Below are 12,752 nucleotides of genomic sequence, written 5' to 3' on the forward strand. Positions count from 1 at the left end.
CAGCACTACCTGTAGTTTGCATTGTGCATTGGAAGGCACAAAGTAAGCAGACGGGAGGAGAAGTCAGGATAGTGCACAAGGGTATAGAAGGGAGCGGTTGAAGAAAAGAGAAGTGGAAACAGACAGCAAACTAGGCTGGAGAGAGACCTGAGACAAAGAGATCTGAATTATACGAGAGCCGACCAAGGGAAACACAAATTATGCAGTCAAGTTTCCCACATTTGGGGAAATCGCAGGGGCAGCACACCCAGAGTGCAATGGGTGAGCCTTGCCCTGGGAGAAGCACCTTCATGATCATAGTATCTCACCTGGCAGGTAAGTAGGAGTTGGGCTAGAGCTGGGGAGGGTCGCTGTTCGGGCACCCCCCTGTCAAGTGAAAGAGATCCAACTGAGGCAGCACAAGGGAACTCTCGAAAGAAGAACAAGGCTAGAGGAAGATCTGAGACAAAGAAATCTGACTTTTTCCAGAGCTGGCCAGAGGAAAGCACAAACACAGTCCCCCACTACCACAAATAATGCAGTCGAGTTTCCCACATTTGGGGAAATCACAGGGGTCAGCATACCCAGAGTGCAATGAATGAACCTCACCCTGGGAGAACAATCTTCATGACCATGGTATCTTCTATGCAAAATAAGTATGATTTGGGATAGGGCTGGGGAGGGCCGCTGCTCAGGCACATCTCTGTCAAGTAAAGGAGATTCAACTGAGGCAGCACAAGGGAACTCTCATCTGGGGACAACAACTGCAGGGAGAACACATATTTTCAGATGAACATGGGAGGGCAGAAGGCTGCCTAATACTGAAGCACCCCCAAACAACAAACCAAATGCAACTACTAGTGCAAGCATTCCTGGGGGAAGGCCTGCAGCAGACGGATTTGCATATGGTGATGTCATCCAAGCAGTGGGTCAAAGTTGGCTTCAACCCTCGTCTGCATATGAAAATAAAAAAGGGGTGTGCAGGGCATGGCGGCCTTTTGCGGCGCTTGGATGACCCCTAGTTCGCATTAAACACCTCCACCCTCCTTCGGTGTGGGGCTCATGTTTGCTATGCCCCAGCCCCTGAAGCATTCAAGCTGATTTCTTGCAGCAGCTGGTCACTGTAACAGCTCCAGAGCTGCTCTGTAAAGCAAGTAAAAGGGTGTGGGCCCTGCAGCACTACCTGTAGTTTGCATTGTGCGTTGGAAGGCACAAAGTAAGCAGACGGGGAAGTCAGGATAGTGCACAAGGGCATAGAAGGGAGCGGCTCAAGAAAAGAGAAGTGGAAACAGACAGCAAACTAGGCTGGAGAGAGACCTGAGACAAAGAGATCTGAATTATACGAGAGCCGACCAGAGGAAACACAAATTATGTAATCAAGTGTCCCACATTTGGGGAAATCGTAGGAGCAGCACACCCAGAGTGCATTGGGTGAGCCTTGCCCTGGGAGAAGCACCTTCCTGATCATAGTATCTCACCTGGCAGGTAAGTAGGAGTTGGGCTAGAGCTGGGGAGGGTCGCTGTACGGGCACCCCCCTGTCAAGTGAAGGAGATCCAACTGAGGCAGCACAAGGAAACTCTCGAAAAAAGAACAAGGCTAGATGAAGATCTGAGACATAGAAATCTGACTTTTACCAGAGCTGACCAGAGGAAAGCACAAACACAGTCCCCCACTACAACAAATAATGCAGTCGAGTTTCCCACATTTGGGGAAATCACAGGGGTCAGCATACCCAGAATGCAATGAATGAACCTCACCCTGGGAGAACAATCTTCATGATAATGGTATCTCCTATGCAAAATAAGTATGATTTGGGATAGGGCTGGGGAGGGCCGCTGCTCAGGCACATCTCTGTCAAGTAAAGGAGATTCAACTGAGGCAGCACAAGGGAACTCTCATCTGGGGACAACAACTGCAGGGAGAACACATATTTTCAGATGAAAATGGGAGAGCAGAAGGCTGCCTAATACTGAAGCACCCCCAAACAACAAACCAAATGCAACAACTAGTACAAGCATTCCTGGGAAAAGGTCTGCAGAAGATGGATTTGCATACGGTGATGTCTTCCAAGCAGTGGGCCAAAGTTGGCTGGAACCCTCATCTGCATATGAAAAGAGAAAAGGGGTATGCAGGGCATGGCGGCCTTTTGCGGTGCTTGGATGACCCTTAGTTTGCATTAAACACCTCCACCCTCCGTCGGTGTGGGGCTCATGTTGGCTATGCCCCAGCCCCTGAAGCATTCAAGCTGATTTCTTGCAGCAGCTGGGCACTGTAACAGCTCCAGAGCTGCTCTGTAAGGCAAGTAAAAGGGTGTGGGCCCGGCAGCACTACCTGTAGTTTGCATTGTGCATTGGAAGGCACAAAGTAAGCAGACAGGAGGAGATGTCAGGATAGTCCACAAGGGTATAGAAGGGAGGGGCTTAAGAAAAAAGAAGTGGAAACAGACAGCAAACTAGGCTGGAGAGAGACCTGAGACAAAGAGATCTGAATTATATGAGAGCCGACCAGGGGAAACACAAATTATGCAGTCAAGTTTCCCACATTTGGGGAAATCGCAGGGGCAGCACACCCAGAGTGCATTGGGTGAGCCTTGCCCTGGGAGAAGCACCTACATGATCATAGTATCTCACCTGGCAGGTAAGTAGGAGTTGGGCTAGAGCTGGGGAGATTCGCTGCTCGGGCACCCCCCTGTCAAGTGAAGGAGATCCAACTGAGGCAGCACAAGGGAACTCTCGAAAGAAGAACAAGGCTAGAGGAAGATCTGAGACAAAGAAATCTGACTTTTACCAGAGCTGACCAGAGGAAAGCACAAACACAGTCCCCCACTACCACAAATAATGCAGTTGAGTTTCCCACATTTGGGGAAATCACAGGGGTCAGCATACCCAGAATGCAATGAATGAACCTAACCCTGGGAGAACAATCTTCATGACCATGGTATCTCCTATGCAAAATAAGTATGATTTGGGATAGGGCTGGGGAGGGCCGCTGCTCAGGCACATCTCTGTCAAGTAAAGGAGATTCAACTGAGGCAGCACAAGGGAACTCTCATCTGGGGACAACAACTGCAGGGAGAACACATATTTTCAGATGAACATGGGAGGGCAGAAGGCTGCCTAATACTGAAGCACCCCCAAACAACAAACCAAATGCAACAACTAGTAAAAGCATTCCTGGGAGAAGGTCTGCAGAAGACGGATTTGCATACGGTGATGTCATCCAAGCAGTGGGCCAAAGTTGGCTGGAACCCTCATCTGCATATGAAAAGAGAATAAGGGTTATGCAGGGAATGGCGGCCTTTTGCGGCGCTTGGATGACCCCTAGTTCGCATTAAACACCTCCATTCTCCTTCGGTGTGGGGCTCATGTTGGCTATGCCCCAGCCCCTGAATTATTCAAGCTGATTTCTTGCAGCAGCTGGGCACTGTAACAGCTCCAGAGCTGCTCTGTAAGGCAAGTAAAAGGGTGTGGGCCCTGCAGCACTACCTGTAGTTCGCATTGTGCGTTGGAAGGCACAAAGTAAGCAGACGGGAGAAGTCAGGATAGTGCGCAAGGGCATAGAAGGGAGCGGCTCAAGAAAAGAGAAGTGGAAACAGGCAGCAAACCAGGCTGGAGAGAGACCTGAGACAAAGAGATCTAAATTATACGAGAGCCGACCAGGGGAAACACAAATTATGCAGTCAAGTGTCCCACATTTGGGGAAATCGCAGGAGCAGCACACCCAGAATGCAATGGGTGAGCCTTGCCCTGGGAGAAGCACCTTCATGATCATAGTATCTCACCTGGCAGGTAAGTAGGAGTTGGGCTAGAGCTGGGGAGGGTTGCTGCTCGGGTACCCCCCTGTCAAGTGAAGGAGATCCAACTGAGGCAGCACAAGGGAACTCTCGAAAGAAGAACAAGGCTAGAGGAAAATCTGAGACAAAGAAATCTGACTTTTACCAGAGCTGACCAGAGGAAAGCACAAACACAGTCCCCCACTACCACAAATAATGCAGTCGAGTTTCCCACATTTGGGGAAATCACAGGGGTCAGCATACCAAAAATGCAATGAATGAACCTCACCCTCGGAGAACAATCTTCATGACCATGGTATCTCCTATGCAAAATAAGTATGATTTGGGATAGGGCTGGGGAGGGCCGCTGCTCAGGCACATCTCTGTCAAGTAAAGGAGATTCAACTGAGGCAGCACAAGGGAACTCCCATCTGGGGACAACAACTGCAGGGAGAACACATATTTTCAGATGAACATGGGAGGGCAGAAGGCTGCCTAATACTGAAGCACCCCCAAACAACAAACCAAATGCAACAACTAGTACAAGCATTCCTGGGGGAAGTTCTGCAGAAGACGGATTTGCATACGGTGATGTCATCCAAGCAGTGGGCCAAAGTTGGCTGGAACCCTCATCTGCATATGAAAAGAGAAAAGGGGTATGCAGGGCATGGCGGCCTTTTGCGGCGCTTGGATGACCCTTAGTTCGCATTAAACACCTCCACCCTCCTTCGGTGTGGGGCTCATGTTGGCTATGCCCCAGCCCCTGAAGCATTCAAGCTGATTTCTTGCAGCAGCTGGGCACTGTAACAGCTCCAGAGCTGCTCTGTACGGCAAGTAAAAGGGTGTGGGCCCTGCAGCACTACCTGTAGTTTGCATTGTGCATTGGAAGGCACTTAAGAATAGAGAAGTGGAAACAGACAGCAAACTAGGCTGGAGAGAGACCTGAGACAAAGAGATCTGAATTATACGAGAGCCGACCAGGGGAAACACAAATTATGCAGTCAAGTTTCCCACATTTGGGGAAATCGCAGGAGCAGCACACCCAGAGTGCAATAGGTGAGCCTTGCCCTGGGAGAAGCACCTACGTGATCATAGTATCTCACCTGGCAGGTAAGTAGGAGTTGGGCTAGAGCTGGGGAGGGTCGCTGCTCGGGTACCCCCCTGTCAAGTGAAGGAGATCCAACTGAGGCAGCACAAGGGAATTCTCGAAAGAAGAACAAGGCTAGAGGAAGATCTGAGACAAAGAAATCTGACTTTTACCTGAGCTGACCAGAGGAAAACACAAACACAGTCCCCCACTACCACAAATAATGCTGTCGAGTTTCACACATTTGGGGAAATCACAGGGGTCAGCATACCCAGAATGCAATGAATGAACCTCACACTGGGAGAATAATCTTCATGACCATGGTATCTCCTATGCAAAATAAGTATGATTTGGGATAGGGCTGGGGAGGGCCGCTGCTCAGGCACATCTCTGTCAAGTAAAGGAGATTCAACTGAGGCAGCATAAGGGAACTCTCATCTGGGGACAACAACTGCAGGGAGAACACATATTTTCAGATGAACATGGGAGGGCAGAAGGCTGCCTAATACTGAAGCACCCCCAAACAACAAACCAAATGCAACAACTAGTGCAAGCATTCCTGGGGGAAGGCCTGCAGCAGATGGATTTGCATATGGTGATGTCATCCAAGCAGTGGGTCAAAGTTGGCTTCAACCCTCGTCTGCATATGAAAAGAGAAAAGGGGCGTGCAGGGCATGGCGGCCTTTTGCGGCGCTTGGATGACCCCTAGTTCGCATTAAACACCTCCACCCTCCTTTGGTGTGGGGCTCATGTTGGCTATGCCCCAGCCCCTGAAGCATTCAAGCTGATTTCTTGCAGTAGCTGGGCACTGTAACAGCTCCAGAGCTGCTCTGTACGGCAAGTAAAAGGGTGTGGGCCCTGCAGCACTACCTGTAGTTTGCATTGTGCATTGGAAGGCACAAAGTAAGCAGACGGGAGAAGTAAGGATAGTGCGCAAGGCCATAGAATGGAGCGGCTTAAGAAAAGAGAAGTGGAAACAGACAGCAAACTAGGCTGGAGAGAGACCTGAGACAAAGAGATCTGAATTATACGAGAGCCGACCAGGGGAAACACAAATTATGCAGTCAAGTTTCCCACATTTGGGGAAATCGCAGGGGCAGCACATCCAGAGTGCAATGGGTGAGCCTTGCCCTGGGAGAAGCACCTTCATGATCATAGTATCTCACCTGGCAGGTAAGTAGGAGTTGGGCTAGAGCTGGGGAGGGTTGCTGCTCGGGTACCCCCCTGTCAAGTGAAGGAGATCCAACTGAGGCAGCACAAGGGAACTCTCGAAAGAAGAACAAGGCTAGAGGAAAATCTGAGACAAAGAAATCTGACTTTTACCAGAGCTGACCAGAGGAAAGCACAAACACAGTCCCCCACTACCACAAATAATGCAGTCGAGTTTCCCACATTTGGGGAAATCACAGGGGTCAGCATACCCAAAATGCAATGAATGAACCTCACCCTCGGAGAACAATCTTCATGACCATGGTATCTCCTATGCAAAATAAGTATGATTTGGGATAGGGCTGGGGAGGGCCGCTGCTCAGGCACATCTCTGTCAAGTAAAGGAGATTCAACTGAGGCAGCACAAGGGAACTCCCATCTGGGGACAACAACTGCAGGGAGAACACATATTTTCAGATGAACATGGGAGTTTGATACCTTGGCTGATGATAACCTCAAGTTGGGTCATTCGGTGTTGCAGAGTCGTACGCACTCTCCCACCCGTTCAAGAGCTTTGGTATAACCCCATGGTTCTTAATGTGACCCCAGCATCCTCTAGGTCGTATGAGAAAATAGGATTTTAATACCTACCGGTAAATCCTTTTCTCTTAGTACGTAGAGGATGCTGGGCACCCGTCCCAGTCCATACTGTGTCTGCAGTTATTACTTGTGGTTATACACATGTTGTGTTACGGTTCTGGTCAGCTTTTTGCTGCAATTGTTCATGCCGTTGGCTTGTGTTCTATTGAATGCCACGTTCTGCGGCATGCTTAAGGTGTGAGCTGGTAAGATGCTCACCTTAGTTTAACTATAAATCCTTTCCTCGAAATGTCCGTCTCCCTGGGCACAGTTCCTATAACTGGAGTCTGGAGGAGGGGCATAGAGGGAGGAGCCAGTTCACACCCTTTGAAAGTCTTAAAGTGCCCATGTCTCTTGCGGATCCCGTCTATACCCCATGGTTCTTAATGTGACCCCAGCATCCTCTACGGACTAAGAGAAAAGGATGCCCTTGTGTACTGTCCTGACTTCTCCTCCCGTCTGCTTACTTTGTGCCTTCCAACGCACAATGCGAACTACAGGTGGTGCTGCAGGGCCCACACCCTTTAACTTGCCTTACAGAGCAGCTCTGGAGCTGTTACAGTGCCCAGCTGCTGCAAGAAATCAGCTTGAATGCTTCAGGGGATGGGGCATGGCCAACATGAGCCCCACACCAAAGGAGGGTGGGGGTGTTTAATGCGAACAAGGGGTCATCCAAGCACTGCAAAAGGCCGCCATGCCCTGCATGCCCCTTTTCTCTATGGAATCCGAATCTCGCAAGAATCCGACAGCGGGATGATGACATTTTCCCTTGTTCAGGTTTTCCGAGTCAGGCGGGAACAACCGAGCCTGCCTCGGACCAGTGTAAACCACGTGGAGTTCGTCGGGAATTCGGTTCTCGGAGAACCGAACCCGCTCCTCTCTACCTGAACAAGGGAAAATGTCATCATCCCGCTGTCGGATTCTCGCGAGATTCGGATTCCATATAAAGAGCTGCGCGTTGCCGCCATTTTTACTCGTGCATTGAAGAGAGAGCGGAGAGGACGTGGCTATGTTCTCTCAGTGGAAATCTCAATATCAGTGCCCAGTATCAGTGGTTACTTATTGCTGCTCAGTAATACTAGTAGTGTGTCTCTCCTGCTCAGTGTCAGTTCTCTGTAGTATCCTCATCAGTGCTCAGTATCACTGCTCATTGTCTTGTGCTGCATTGTGGTGCTCAGCATACAACAGTACATTACTAATAGTCCAGTGCTGCATCTTGCTGCTCATGTTGGCTATGCCCCAGCCCCTGAAGCATTCAAGCTGATTTCTTGCAGCAGCTGGGCACTGTAACAGCTCCAGAGCTGCTCTGAAAGGCAAGTAAAAGGGTGTGGGCCCTGCAGCACTACCTGTAGTTTGCATTGTGCGTTGGAAGGCACAAAGTAAGCAGACAGGAGAAGTCAGGAGAGTGCACAAGGGCATAGAAGGCAGCGGCTCAAGAAAAGAGAAGTGGAAACAGACAGCAAACTAGGCTGGAGAGAGACCTGAGACAAAGAGATCTGAATTATACGAGTAGCCGACTAGAGGAAACACAAATTATGCAGTCAAGTGTCCCACATTTGGGGAAATCGTAGGAGCAGCACACCCAGAGTGCAATGGGTGAGCCTTGCCCTGGGAGAAGCACCTTCATGATCATAGTATCCCACCTGGCAGGTAAGTAGGAGTTGGGCTAGAGATGGGGAGGGTCGCTGCTCGGGCACCCCCCTGTCAAGTGAAGGAGATCCAACTGAGGCAGCACAAGGAAACTCTCGAAAAAAGAACAAGGCTAGAGGAAGATCTGAGACAAAGAAATCTGTCTTTTACCAGAGCTGACCAGAGGAAAGCACAAACACAGTCCCCCACTACCACAATTAATGCAGTCGAGTTTCCCACATTTGGGGAAATCACAGGGGTCAGCATACCCAGAATGCAATGAATGAACCTCACCCTGGGAGAACAATCTTCATGACCATGGAAACTCCTATGCAAAATAAGTATGATTTGGGATAGGGCTGGGGAGGGCCGCTGCTCAGGCACATCTCTGTCAAGTAAAGGAGATTCAACTGAGGCAGCACAAGGGAACTCTCATCTGGGGACAACAACTGCAGGGAGAACACATATTTTCAGATGAACATGGGAGGGCAGAAGGCTGCCTAATACTGAAGCACCCCCAAACAACAAACCAAATGTAACAACTAGTAAAAGCATTCCTGGGAGAAGGTCTGCAGAAGACGGATTTGCATACGGTGATGTCATCCAAGCAGTGGGCCAAAGTTGGCTGGAACCCTCATCTGCATATGAAAAGAGAAAAGGGTTATGCAGGGCATGGCGGCCTTTTGCGGTGCTTGGATGACCCCTAGTTCGCATTAAATACCTCCACCCTCCTTCGGTGTGGGGCTCATGTTGGCTATGCCCCAGCCCCTGAAGCATTCAAGCTGATTTCTTGCAGCAGCTGGGCACTGTAACAGCTCCAGAGCTGCTCTGTACGGCAAGTAAAAGGGTGTGGGCCCTGCAGCACTACCTGTAGTTCGCATTGTGCGTTGGAAGGCACAAAGTAAGCAGACGGGAGAAGTCAGGATAGTGCGCAAGGGCATAGAAGGGAGCGGCTCAAGAAAACAGAAGTGGAAACAGACAGCAAACTAGGCTGGAGAGAGACCTGAAACAAAGAGATCTGAATTATACGAGAGCCGACCAGGGGAAACACAAATTATGCAGTCAAGTTTCCCACATTTGGGGAAATCGCAGGAGCAGCACACCCAGAGTGCAATGGGTGAGCCTTGCCCTGGGAGATGCACCTTCATGATCATAGTATCTCACCTGGCAGGTATGTAGGAGTTGGGCTAGAGCTGGGGAGGGTCGCTGCTCGGGTACCCCCCTGTCAAGTGAAGGAGATCAAACTGAGGCAGCACAATGGAACTCTCGAAAGAAGAACAAGGCTAGAGGAAGATCTGAGACAAAGAAATCTGACTTTTACCAGAGCTGACAAGAGGAAAACACAAACACAGTCCCCCACTACCACAAATAATGCAGTTGAGTTTCCCACATTTGGGGAAATCACAGGGGTCAGCATACCCAGAATGCAATGAATGAACCTCACCCTGGGAGAACAATCTTTATGACCATGGTATCTCCTATGCAAAATAAGTATGATTTGGGATAGGGCTGGGGAGGGCCGCTGCTCAGGCACATCTCTGTCAAGTAAAGGAGATTCAACTGAGGCAGCACAAGGGAACTCTCATCTGGGGACAACAACTGCAGGGAGAACACATATTTTCAGATGAACATGGGAGGGCAGAAGGCTGCCTAATACTGAAGCACCCCCAAACAACAAACCAAATGTAACAACTAGTAAAAGCATTCCTGGGAGAAGGTCTGCAGAAGACGGATTTGCATACGGTGATGTCATCCAAGCAGTGGGCCAAAGTTGGCTGGAACCCTCATCTGCATATGAAAAGAGAAAAGGGTTATGCAGGGCATGGCGGCCTTTTGCGGTGCTTGGATGACCCCTAGTTCGCATTAAATACCTCCACCCTCCTTCGGTGTGGGGCTCATGTTGGCTATGCCCCAGCCCCTGAAGCATTCAAGCTGATTTCTTGCAGCAGCTGGGCACTGTAACAGCTCCAGAGCTGCTCTGTACGGCAAGTAAAAGGGTGTGGGCCCTGCAGCACTACCTGTAGTTCGCATTGTGCGTTGGAAGGCACAAAGTAAGCAGACGGGAGAAGTCAGGATAGTGCGCAAGGGCATAGAAGGGAGCGGCTCAAGAAAACAGAAGTGGAAACAGACAGCAAACTAGGCTGGAGAGAGACCTGAAACAAAGAGATCTGAATTATACGAGAGCCGACCAGGGGAAACACAAATTATGCAGTCAAGTTTCCCACATTTGGGGAAATCGCAGGAGCAGCACACCCAGAGTGCAATGGGTGAGCCTTGCCCTGGGAGATGCACCTTCATGATCATAGTATCTCACCTGGCAGGTATGTAGGAGTTGGGCTAGAGCTGGGGAGGGTCGCTGCTCGGGTACCCCCCTGTCAAGTGAAGGAGATCAAACTGAGGCAGCACAATGGAACTCTCGAAAGAAGAACAAGGCTAGAGGAAGATCTGAGACAAAGAAATCTGACTTTTACCAGAGCTGACAAGAGGAAAACACAAACACAGTCCCCCACTACCACAAATAATGCAGTTGAGTTTCCCACATTTGGGGAAATCACAGGGGTCAGCATACCCAGAATGCAATGAATGAACCTCACCCTGGGAGAACAATCTTTATGACCATGGTATCTCCTATGCAAAATAAGTATGATTTGAGATAGGGCTGGGGAGGGCCGCTGCTCAGGCACATCTCTGTCAAGTAAAGGAGATTCAACTGAGGCAGCACAAGGGAACTCTCATCTGGGGACAACAACTGCCGGGAGAACACATATTTTCAGATGAACATGGGAGGGCAGAAGGCTGCCTAATACTGAAGCACGCCCAAACAACAAACCAAATGCAACAACTAGTACAAGCATTCCTGGGAGAAGGTCTGCAGAAGACGGATTTACATACGGTGATGTCATCCAAGCAGTGGGCCAAAGTTGGCTGGAACCCTCATCTGCATATGTTGAAGATACAATTTGTGAATTGCATTTAACACTATCTCCCTTTCCTGGGGAGAAGATGGTAGGGCCGATTTGAAAAACCGGCGAGGAGGCACCTCTTCGAATTTCAGCTTGTAACCCTGAGAAACAATTTCTATTGCCTAGGGATCCACCTGCGAATGAACCCAGATGTGGCTGAAAACTCGAAGACGTGCCCCCAACTGGGCGGACTCCTTTAGCGGAGCCCCAGCGTCATGCGGTGGATTTTGTAGAGGCCGGGGAGGACTTCTGTTCCTGGGAACTAGCTGTGTTGTGCAGCTTCTTCCCTCTGCCCTTACCTCTGGCAAGAAAGGACGCACCTCGTACTTTCTTGTTTCTCTGTGATCGAAAGGACTGCATTTGATAATGTGGTGCTTTCTTAGGCTGTGAGGGAATATAAGGCAAAAAATTTGATTTACCAGCTGTAGCTGTGGAGACTAGGTCCGAGAGACCTTTCCCAAACAATTCCTCACCCCTGTAAGGTAAAACCTCCATATGCCTTTTTGAGTCGGCATCACCTGTCCATTGCCGGGTCCATAGGACTCGTCTAGCAGAAATCGACATAGCGTTTATTCTAGAACCCAGTAGACTAATGTCACTTTGAGCATCTCTCATATATAGGACAGCATCTTTTATATGCCCTATGGTCAATAACATAGCATCCTTATCTAGGGTCTCAATCTCTGCTGATAAGGTATCTGTCCATGCTGCCACCGCGCTACAACCCCGGCCGACGCAATTGCCGGTCTGAGTAAGGTACCAGAATGTGTGTAAATGGACTTTAGGGTAACCTCCTGCTTGCGGTCAGCAGGGTCCCTGATGGTAGCCGTATCCTGGGATGGCAGCGCTACCTTTTTGGATAAGCGTGTCAATGCTTTATCCACCCTAGGGGAGGATTCCCACCGTATCCTGTCCATTGGCGGGAAAGGATACGCCATAAGAATCCTTTTGGGAATCTGCAGCTTTTTGTCTGGAGATTCCCAAGCTTTTTCACATAATTCGTTCAACTCATGTGAGGGGGGAAAGGTTATCTCAGGTTTCTCTCCCTTATACATGTGTACCCTCGTGTCAGGGACAGGGGACTCTGTGATGTGCAAAACATCTTTTATTGCAATAATCATATATCGAATACATTTAGCCAATTTTGGCTGTAACTTTGCATCATCGTAGTCGACACTGGAGTCAGAATCTGTGTCGGTATCTGTGTCAACTATTTGGGATAGTGGGCGCTTTTGAGACCCCGAAGGTCCCTGCGACATAGGGACAGGCATGGGTTGACTCCCTGACTGTTCCCTAGCTTCAGCTTTGTCTAATCTCTTGTGTAATAAGTTTACATTAGCACTTAAAACATTCCACATATCCATCCAGTCAGGTGTCGGCGTTGTCGATGGAGACACCACATTAATTTGCTCCTGCTCCTCTCTAGGAGAGCCTTCTACCTCAGACATGTCGACACACGTGTACCGACACACCATACACTCAGGGAATCCTCTTATCTGAGGACAGTTCCCCAACAAGGCCCTTTGGAGAGAC

At 49.6% G+C, this 12,752-nt stretch overlaps 16 non-coding genes and 2 pseudogenes across 16 annotated transcripts; all 18 read right to left on the reverse strand.

The window, feature by feature from the left end:
- Window positions 1–160: 160 nt before the first annotated feature.
- On the reverse strand, window positions 161–323 carry LOC134982838 (U1 spliceosomal RNA). Its single transcript, XR_010191499.1, has one exon. It is a non-coding gene; the product is annotated as a U1 spliceosomal RNA (small nuclear RNA).
- Window positions 324–475: 152 nt separating this feature from the next.
- On the reverse strand, window positions 476–639 carry LOC134982559 (U1 spliceosomal RNA). The gene has a single exon (XR_010191244.1). It is a non-coding gene; the product is annotated as a U1 spliceosomal RNA (small nuclear RNA).
- A 670-nt stretch (window positions 640–1,309) lies between these two features.
- LOC134982297 (U1 spliceosomal RNA) lies at window positions 1,310–1,472 on the reverse strand. The gene has a single exon (XR_010191025.1). It is a non-coding gene; the product is annotated as a U1 spliceosomal RNA (small nuclear RNA).
- A 152-nt stretch (window positions 1,473–1,624) lies between these two features.
- LOC134982572 (U1 spliceosomal RNA) lies at window positions 1,625–1,788 on the reverse strand. The gene has a single exon (XR_010191256.1). It is a non-coding gene; the product is annotated as a U1 spliceosomal RNA (small nuclear RNA).
- A 695-nt stretch (window positions 1,789–2,483) lies between these two features.
- Window positions 2,484–2,625, reverse strand: LOC134982260 (U1 spliceosomal RNA; annotated as a pseudogene).
- Window positions 2,626–2,777: 152 nt separating this feature from the next.
- LOC134982493 (U1 spliceosomal RNA) lies at window positions 2,778–2,941 on the reverse strand. Its single transcript, XR_010191184.1, has one exon. It is a non-coding gene; the product is annotated as a U1 spliceosomal RNA (small nuclear RNA).
- Window positions 2,942–3,634: 693 nt separating this feature from the next.
- On the reverse strand, window positions 3,635–3,776 carry LOC134982255 (U1 spliceosomal RNA; annotated as a pseudogene).
- A 152-nt stretch (window positions 3,777–3,928) lies between these two features.
- LOC134982616 (U1 spliceosomal RNA) lies at window positions 3,929–4,092 on the reverse strand. Its single transcript, XR_010191296.1, has one exon. It is a non-coding gene; the product is annotated as a U1 spliceosomal RNA (small nuclear RNA).
- A 615-nt stretch (window positions 4,093–4,707) lies between these two features.
- Window positions 4,708–4,870, reverse strand: LOC134982257 (U1 spliceosomal RNA). The gene has a single exon (XR_010190996.1). It is a non-coding gene; the product is annotated as a U1 spliceosomal RNA (small nuclear RNA).
- Window positions 4,871–5,022: 152 nt separating this feature from the next.
- On the reverse strand, window positions 5,023–5,186 carry LOC134982759 (U1 spliceosomal RNA). Its single transcript, XR_010191426.1, has one exon. It is a non-coding gene; the product is annotated as a U1 spliceosomal RNA (small nuclear RNA).
- Window positions 5,187–5,857: 671 nt separating this feature from the next.
- Window positions 5,858–6,020, reverse strand: LOC134982906 (U1 spliceosomal RNA). Its single transcript, XR_010191536.1, has one exon. It is a non-coding gene; the product is annotated as a U1 spliceosomal RNA (small nuclear RNA).
- A 152-nt stretch (window positions 6,021–6,172) lies between these two features.
- Window positions 6,173–6,336, reverse strand: LOC134982517 (U1 spliceosomal RNA). The gene has a single exon (XR_010191206.1). It is a non-coding gene; the product is annotated as a U1 spliceosomal RNA (small nuclear RNA).
- Window positions 6,337–8,121: 1,785 nt separating this feature from the next.
- Window positions 8,122–8,285, reverse strand: LOC134982240 (U1 spliceosomal RNA). Its single transcript, XR_010190984.1, has one exon. It is a non-coding gene; the product is annotated as a U1 spliceosomal RNA (small nuclear RNA).
- A 152-nt stretch (window positions 8,286–8,437) lies between these two features.
- Window positions 8,438–8,601, reverse strand: LOC134982645 (U1 spliceosomal RNA). The gene has a single exon (XR_010191321.1). It is a non-coding gene; the product is annotated as a U1 spliceosomal RNA (small nuclear RNA).
- Window positions 8,602–9,272: 671 nt separating this feature from the next.
- Window positions 9,273–9,435, reverse strand: LOC134982244 (U1 spliceosomal RNA). Its single transcript, XR_010190986.1, has one exon. It is a non-coding gene; the product is annotated as a U1 spliceosomal RNA (small nuclear RNA).
- Window positions 9,436–9,587: 152 nt separating this feature from the next.
- Window positions 9,588–9,751, reverse strand: LOC134982529 (U1 spliceosomal RNA). Its single transcript, XR_010191217.1, has one exon. It is a non-coding gene; the product is annotated as a U1 spliceosomal RNA (small nuclear RNA).
- Window positions 9,752–10,422: 671 nt separating this feature from the next.
- Window positions 10,423–10,585, reverse strand: LOC134982246 (U1 spliceosomal RNA). Its single transcript, XR_010190987.1, has one exon. It is a non-coding gene; the product is annotated as a U1 spliceosomal RNA (small nuclear RNA).
- A 152-nt stretch (window positions 10,586–10,737) lies between these two features.
- Window positions 10,738–10,901, reverse strand: LOC134982530 (U1 spliceosomal RNA). The gene has a single exon (XR_010191218.1). It is a non-coding gene; the product is annotated as a U1 spliceosomal RNA (small nuclear RNA).
- Window positions 10,902–12,752: the final 1,851 nt, after the last annotated feature.

This window comes from Pseudophryne corroboree (genome assembly GCF_028390025.1).
Source record: "Pseudophryne corroboree isolate aPseCor3 chromosome 12 unlocalized genomic scaffold, aPseCor3.hap2 SUPER_12_unloc_1, whole genome shotgun sequence".
Taxonomy (NCBI): Eukaryota; Metazoa; Chordata; class Amphibia; order Anura; family Myobatrachidae; genus Pseudophryne; species Pseudophryne corroboree.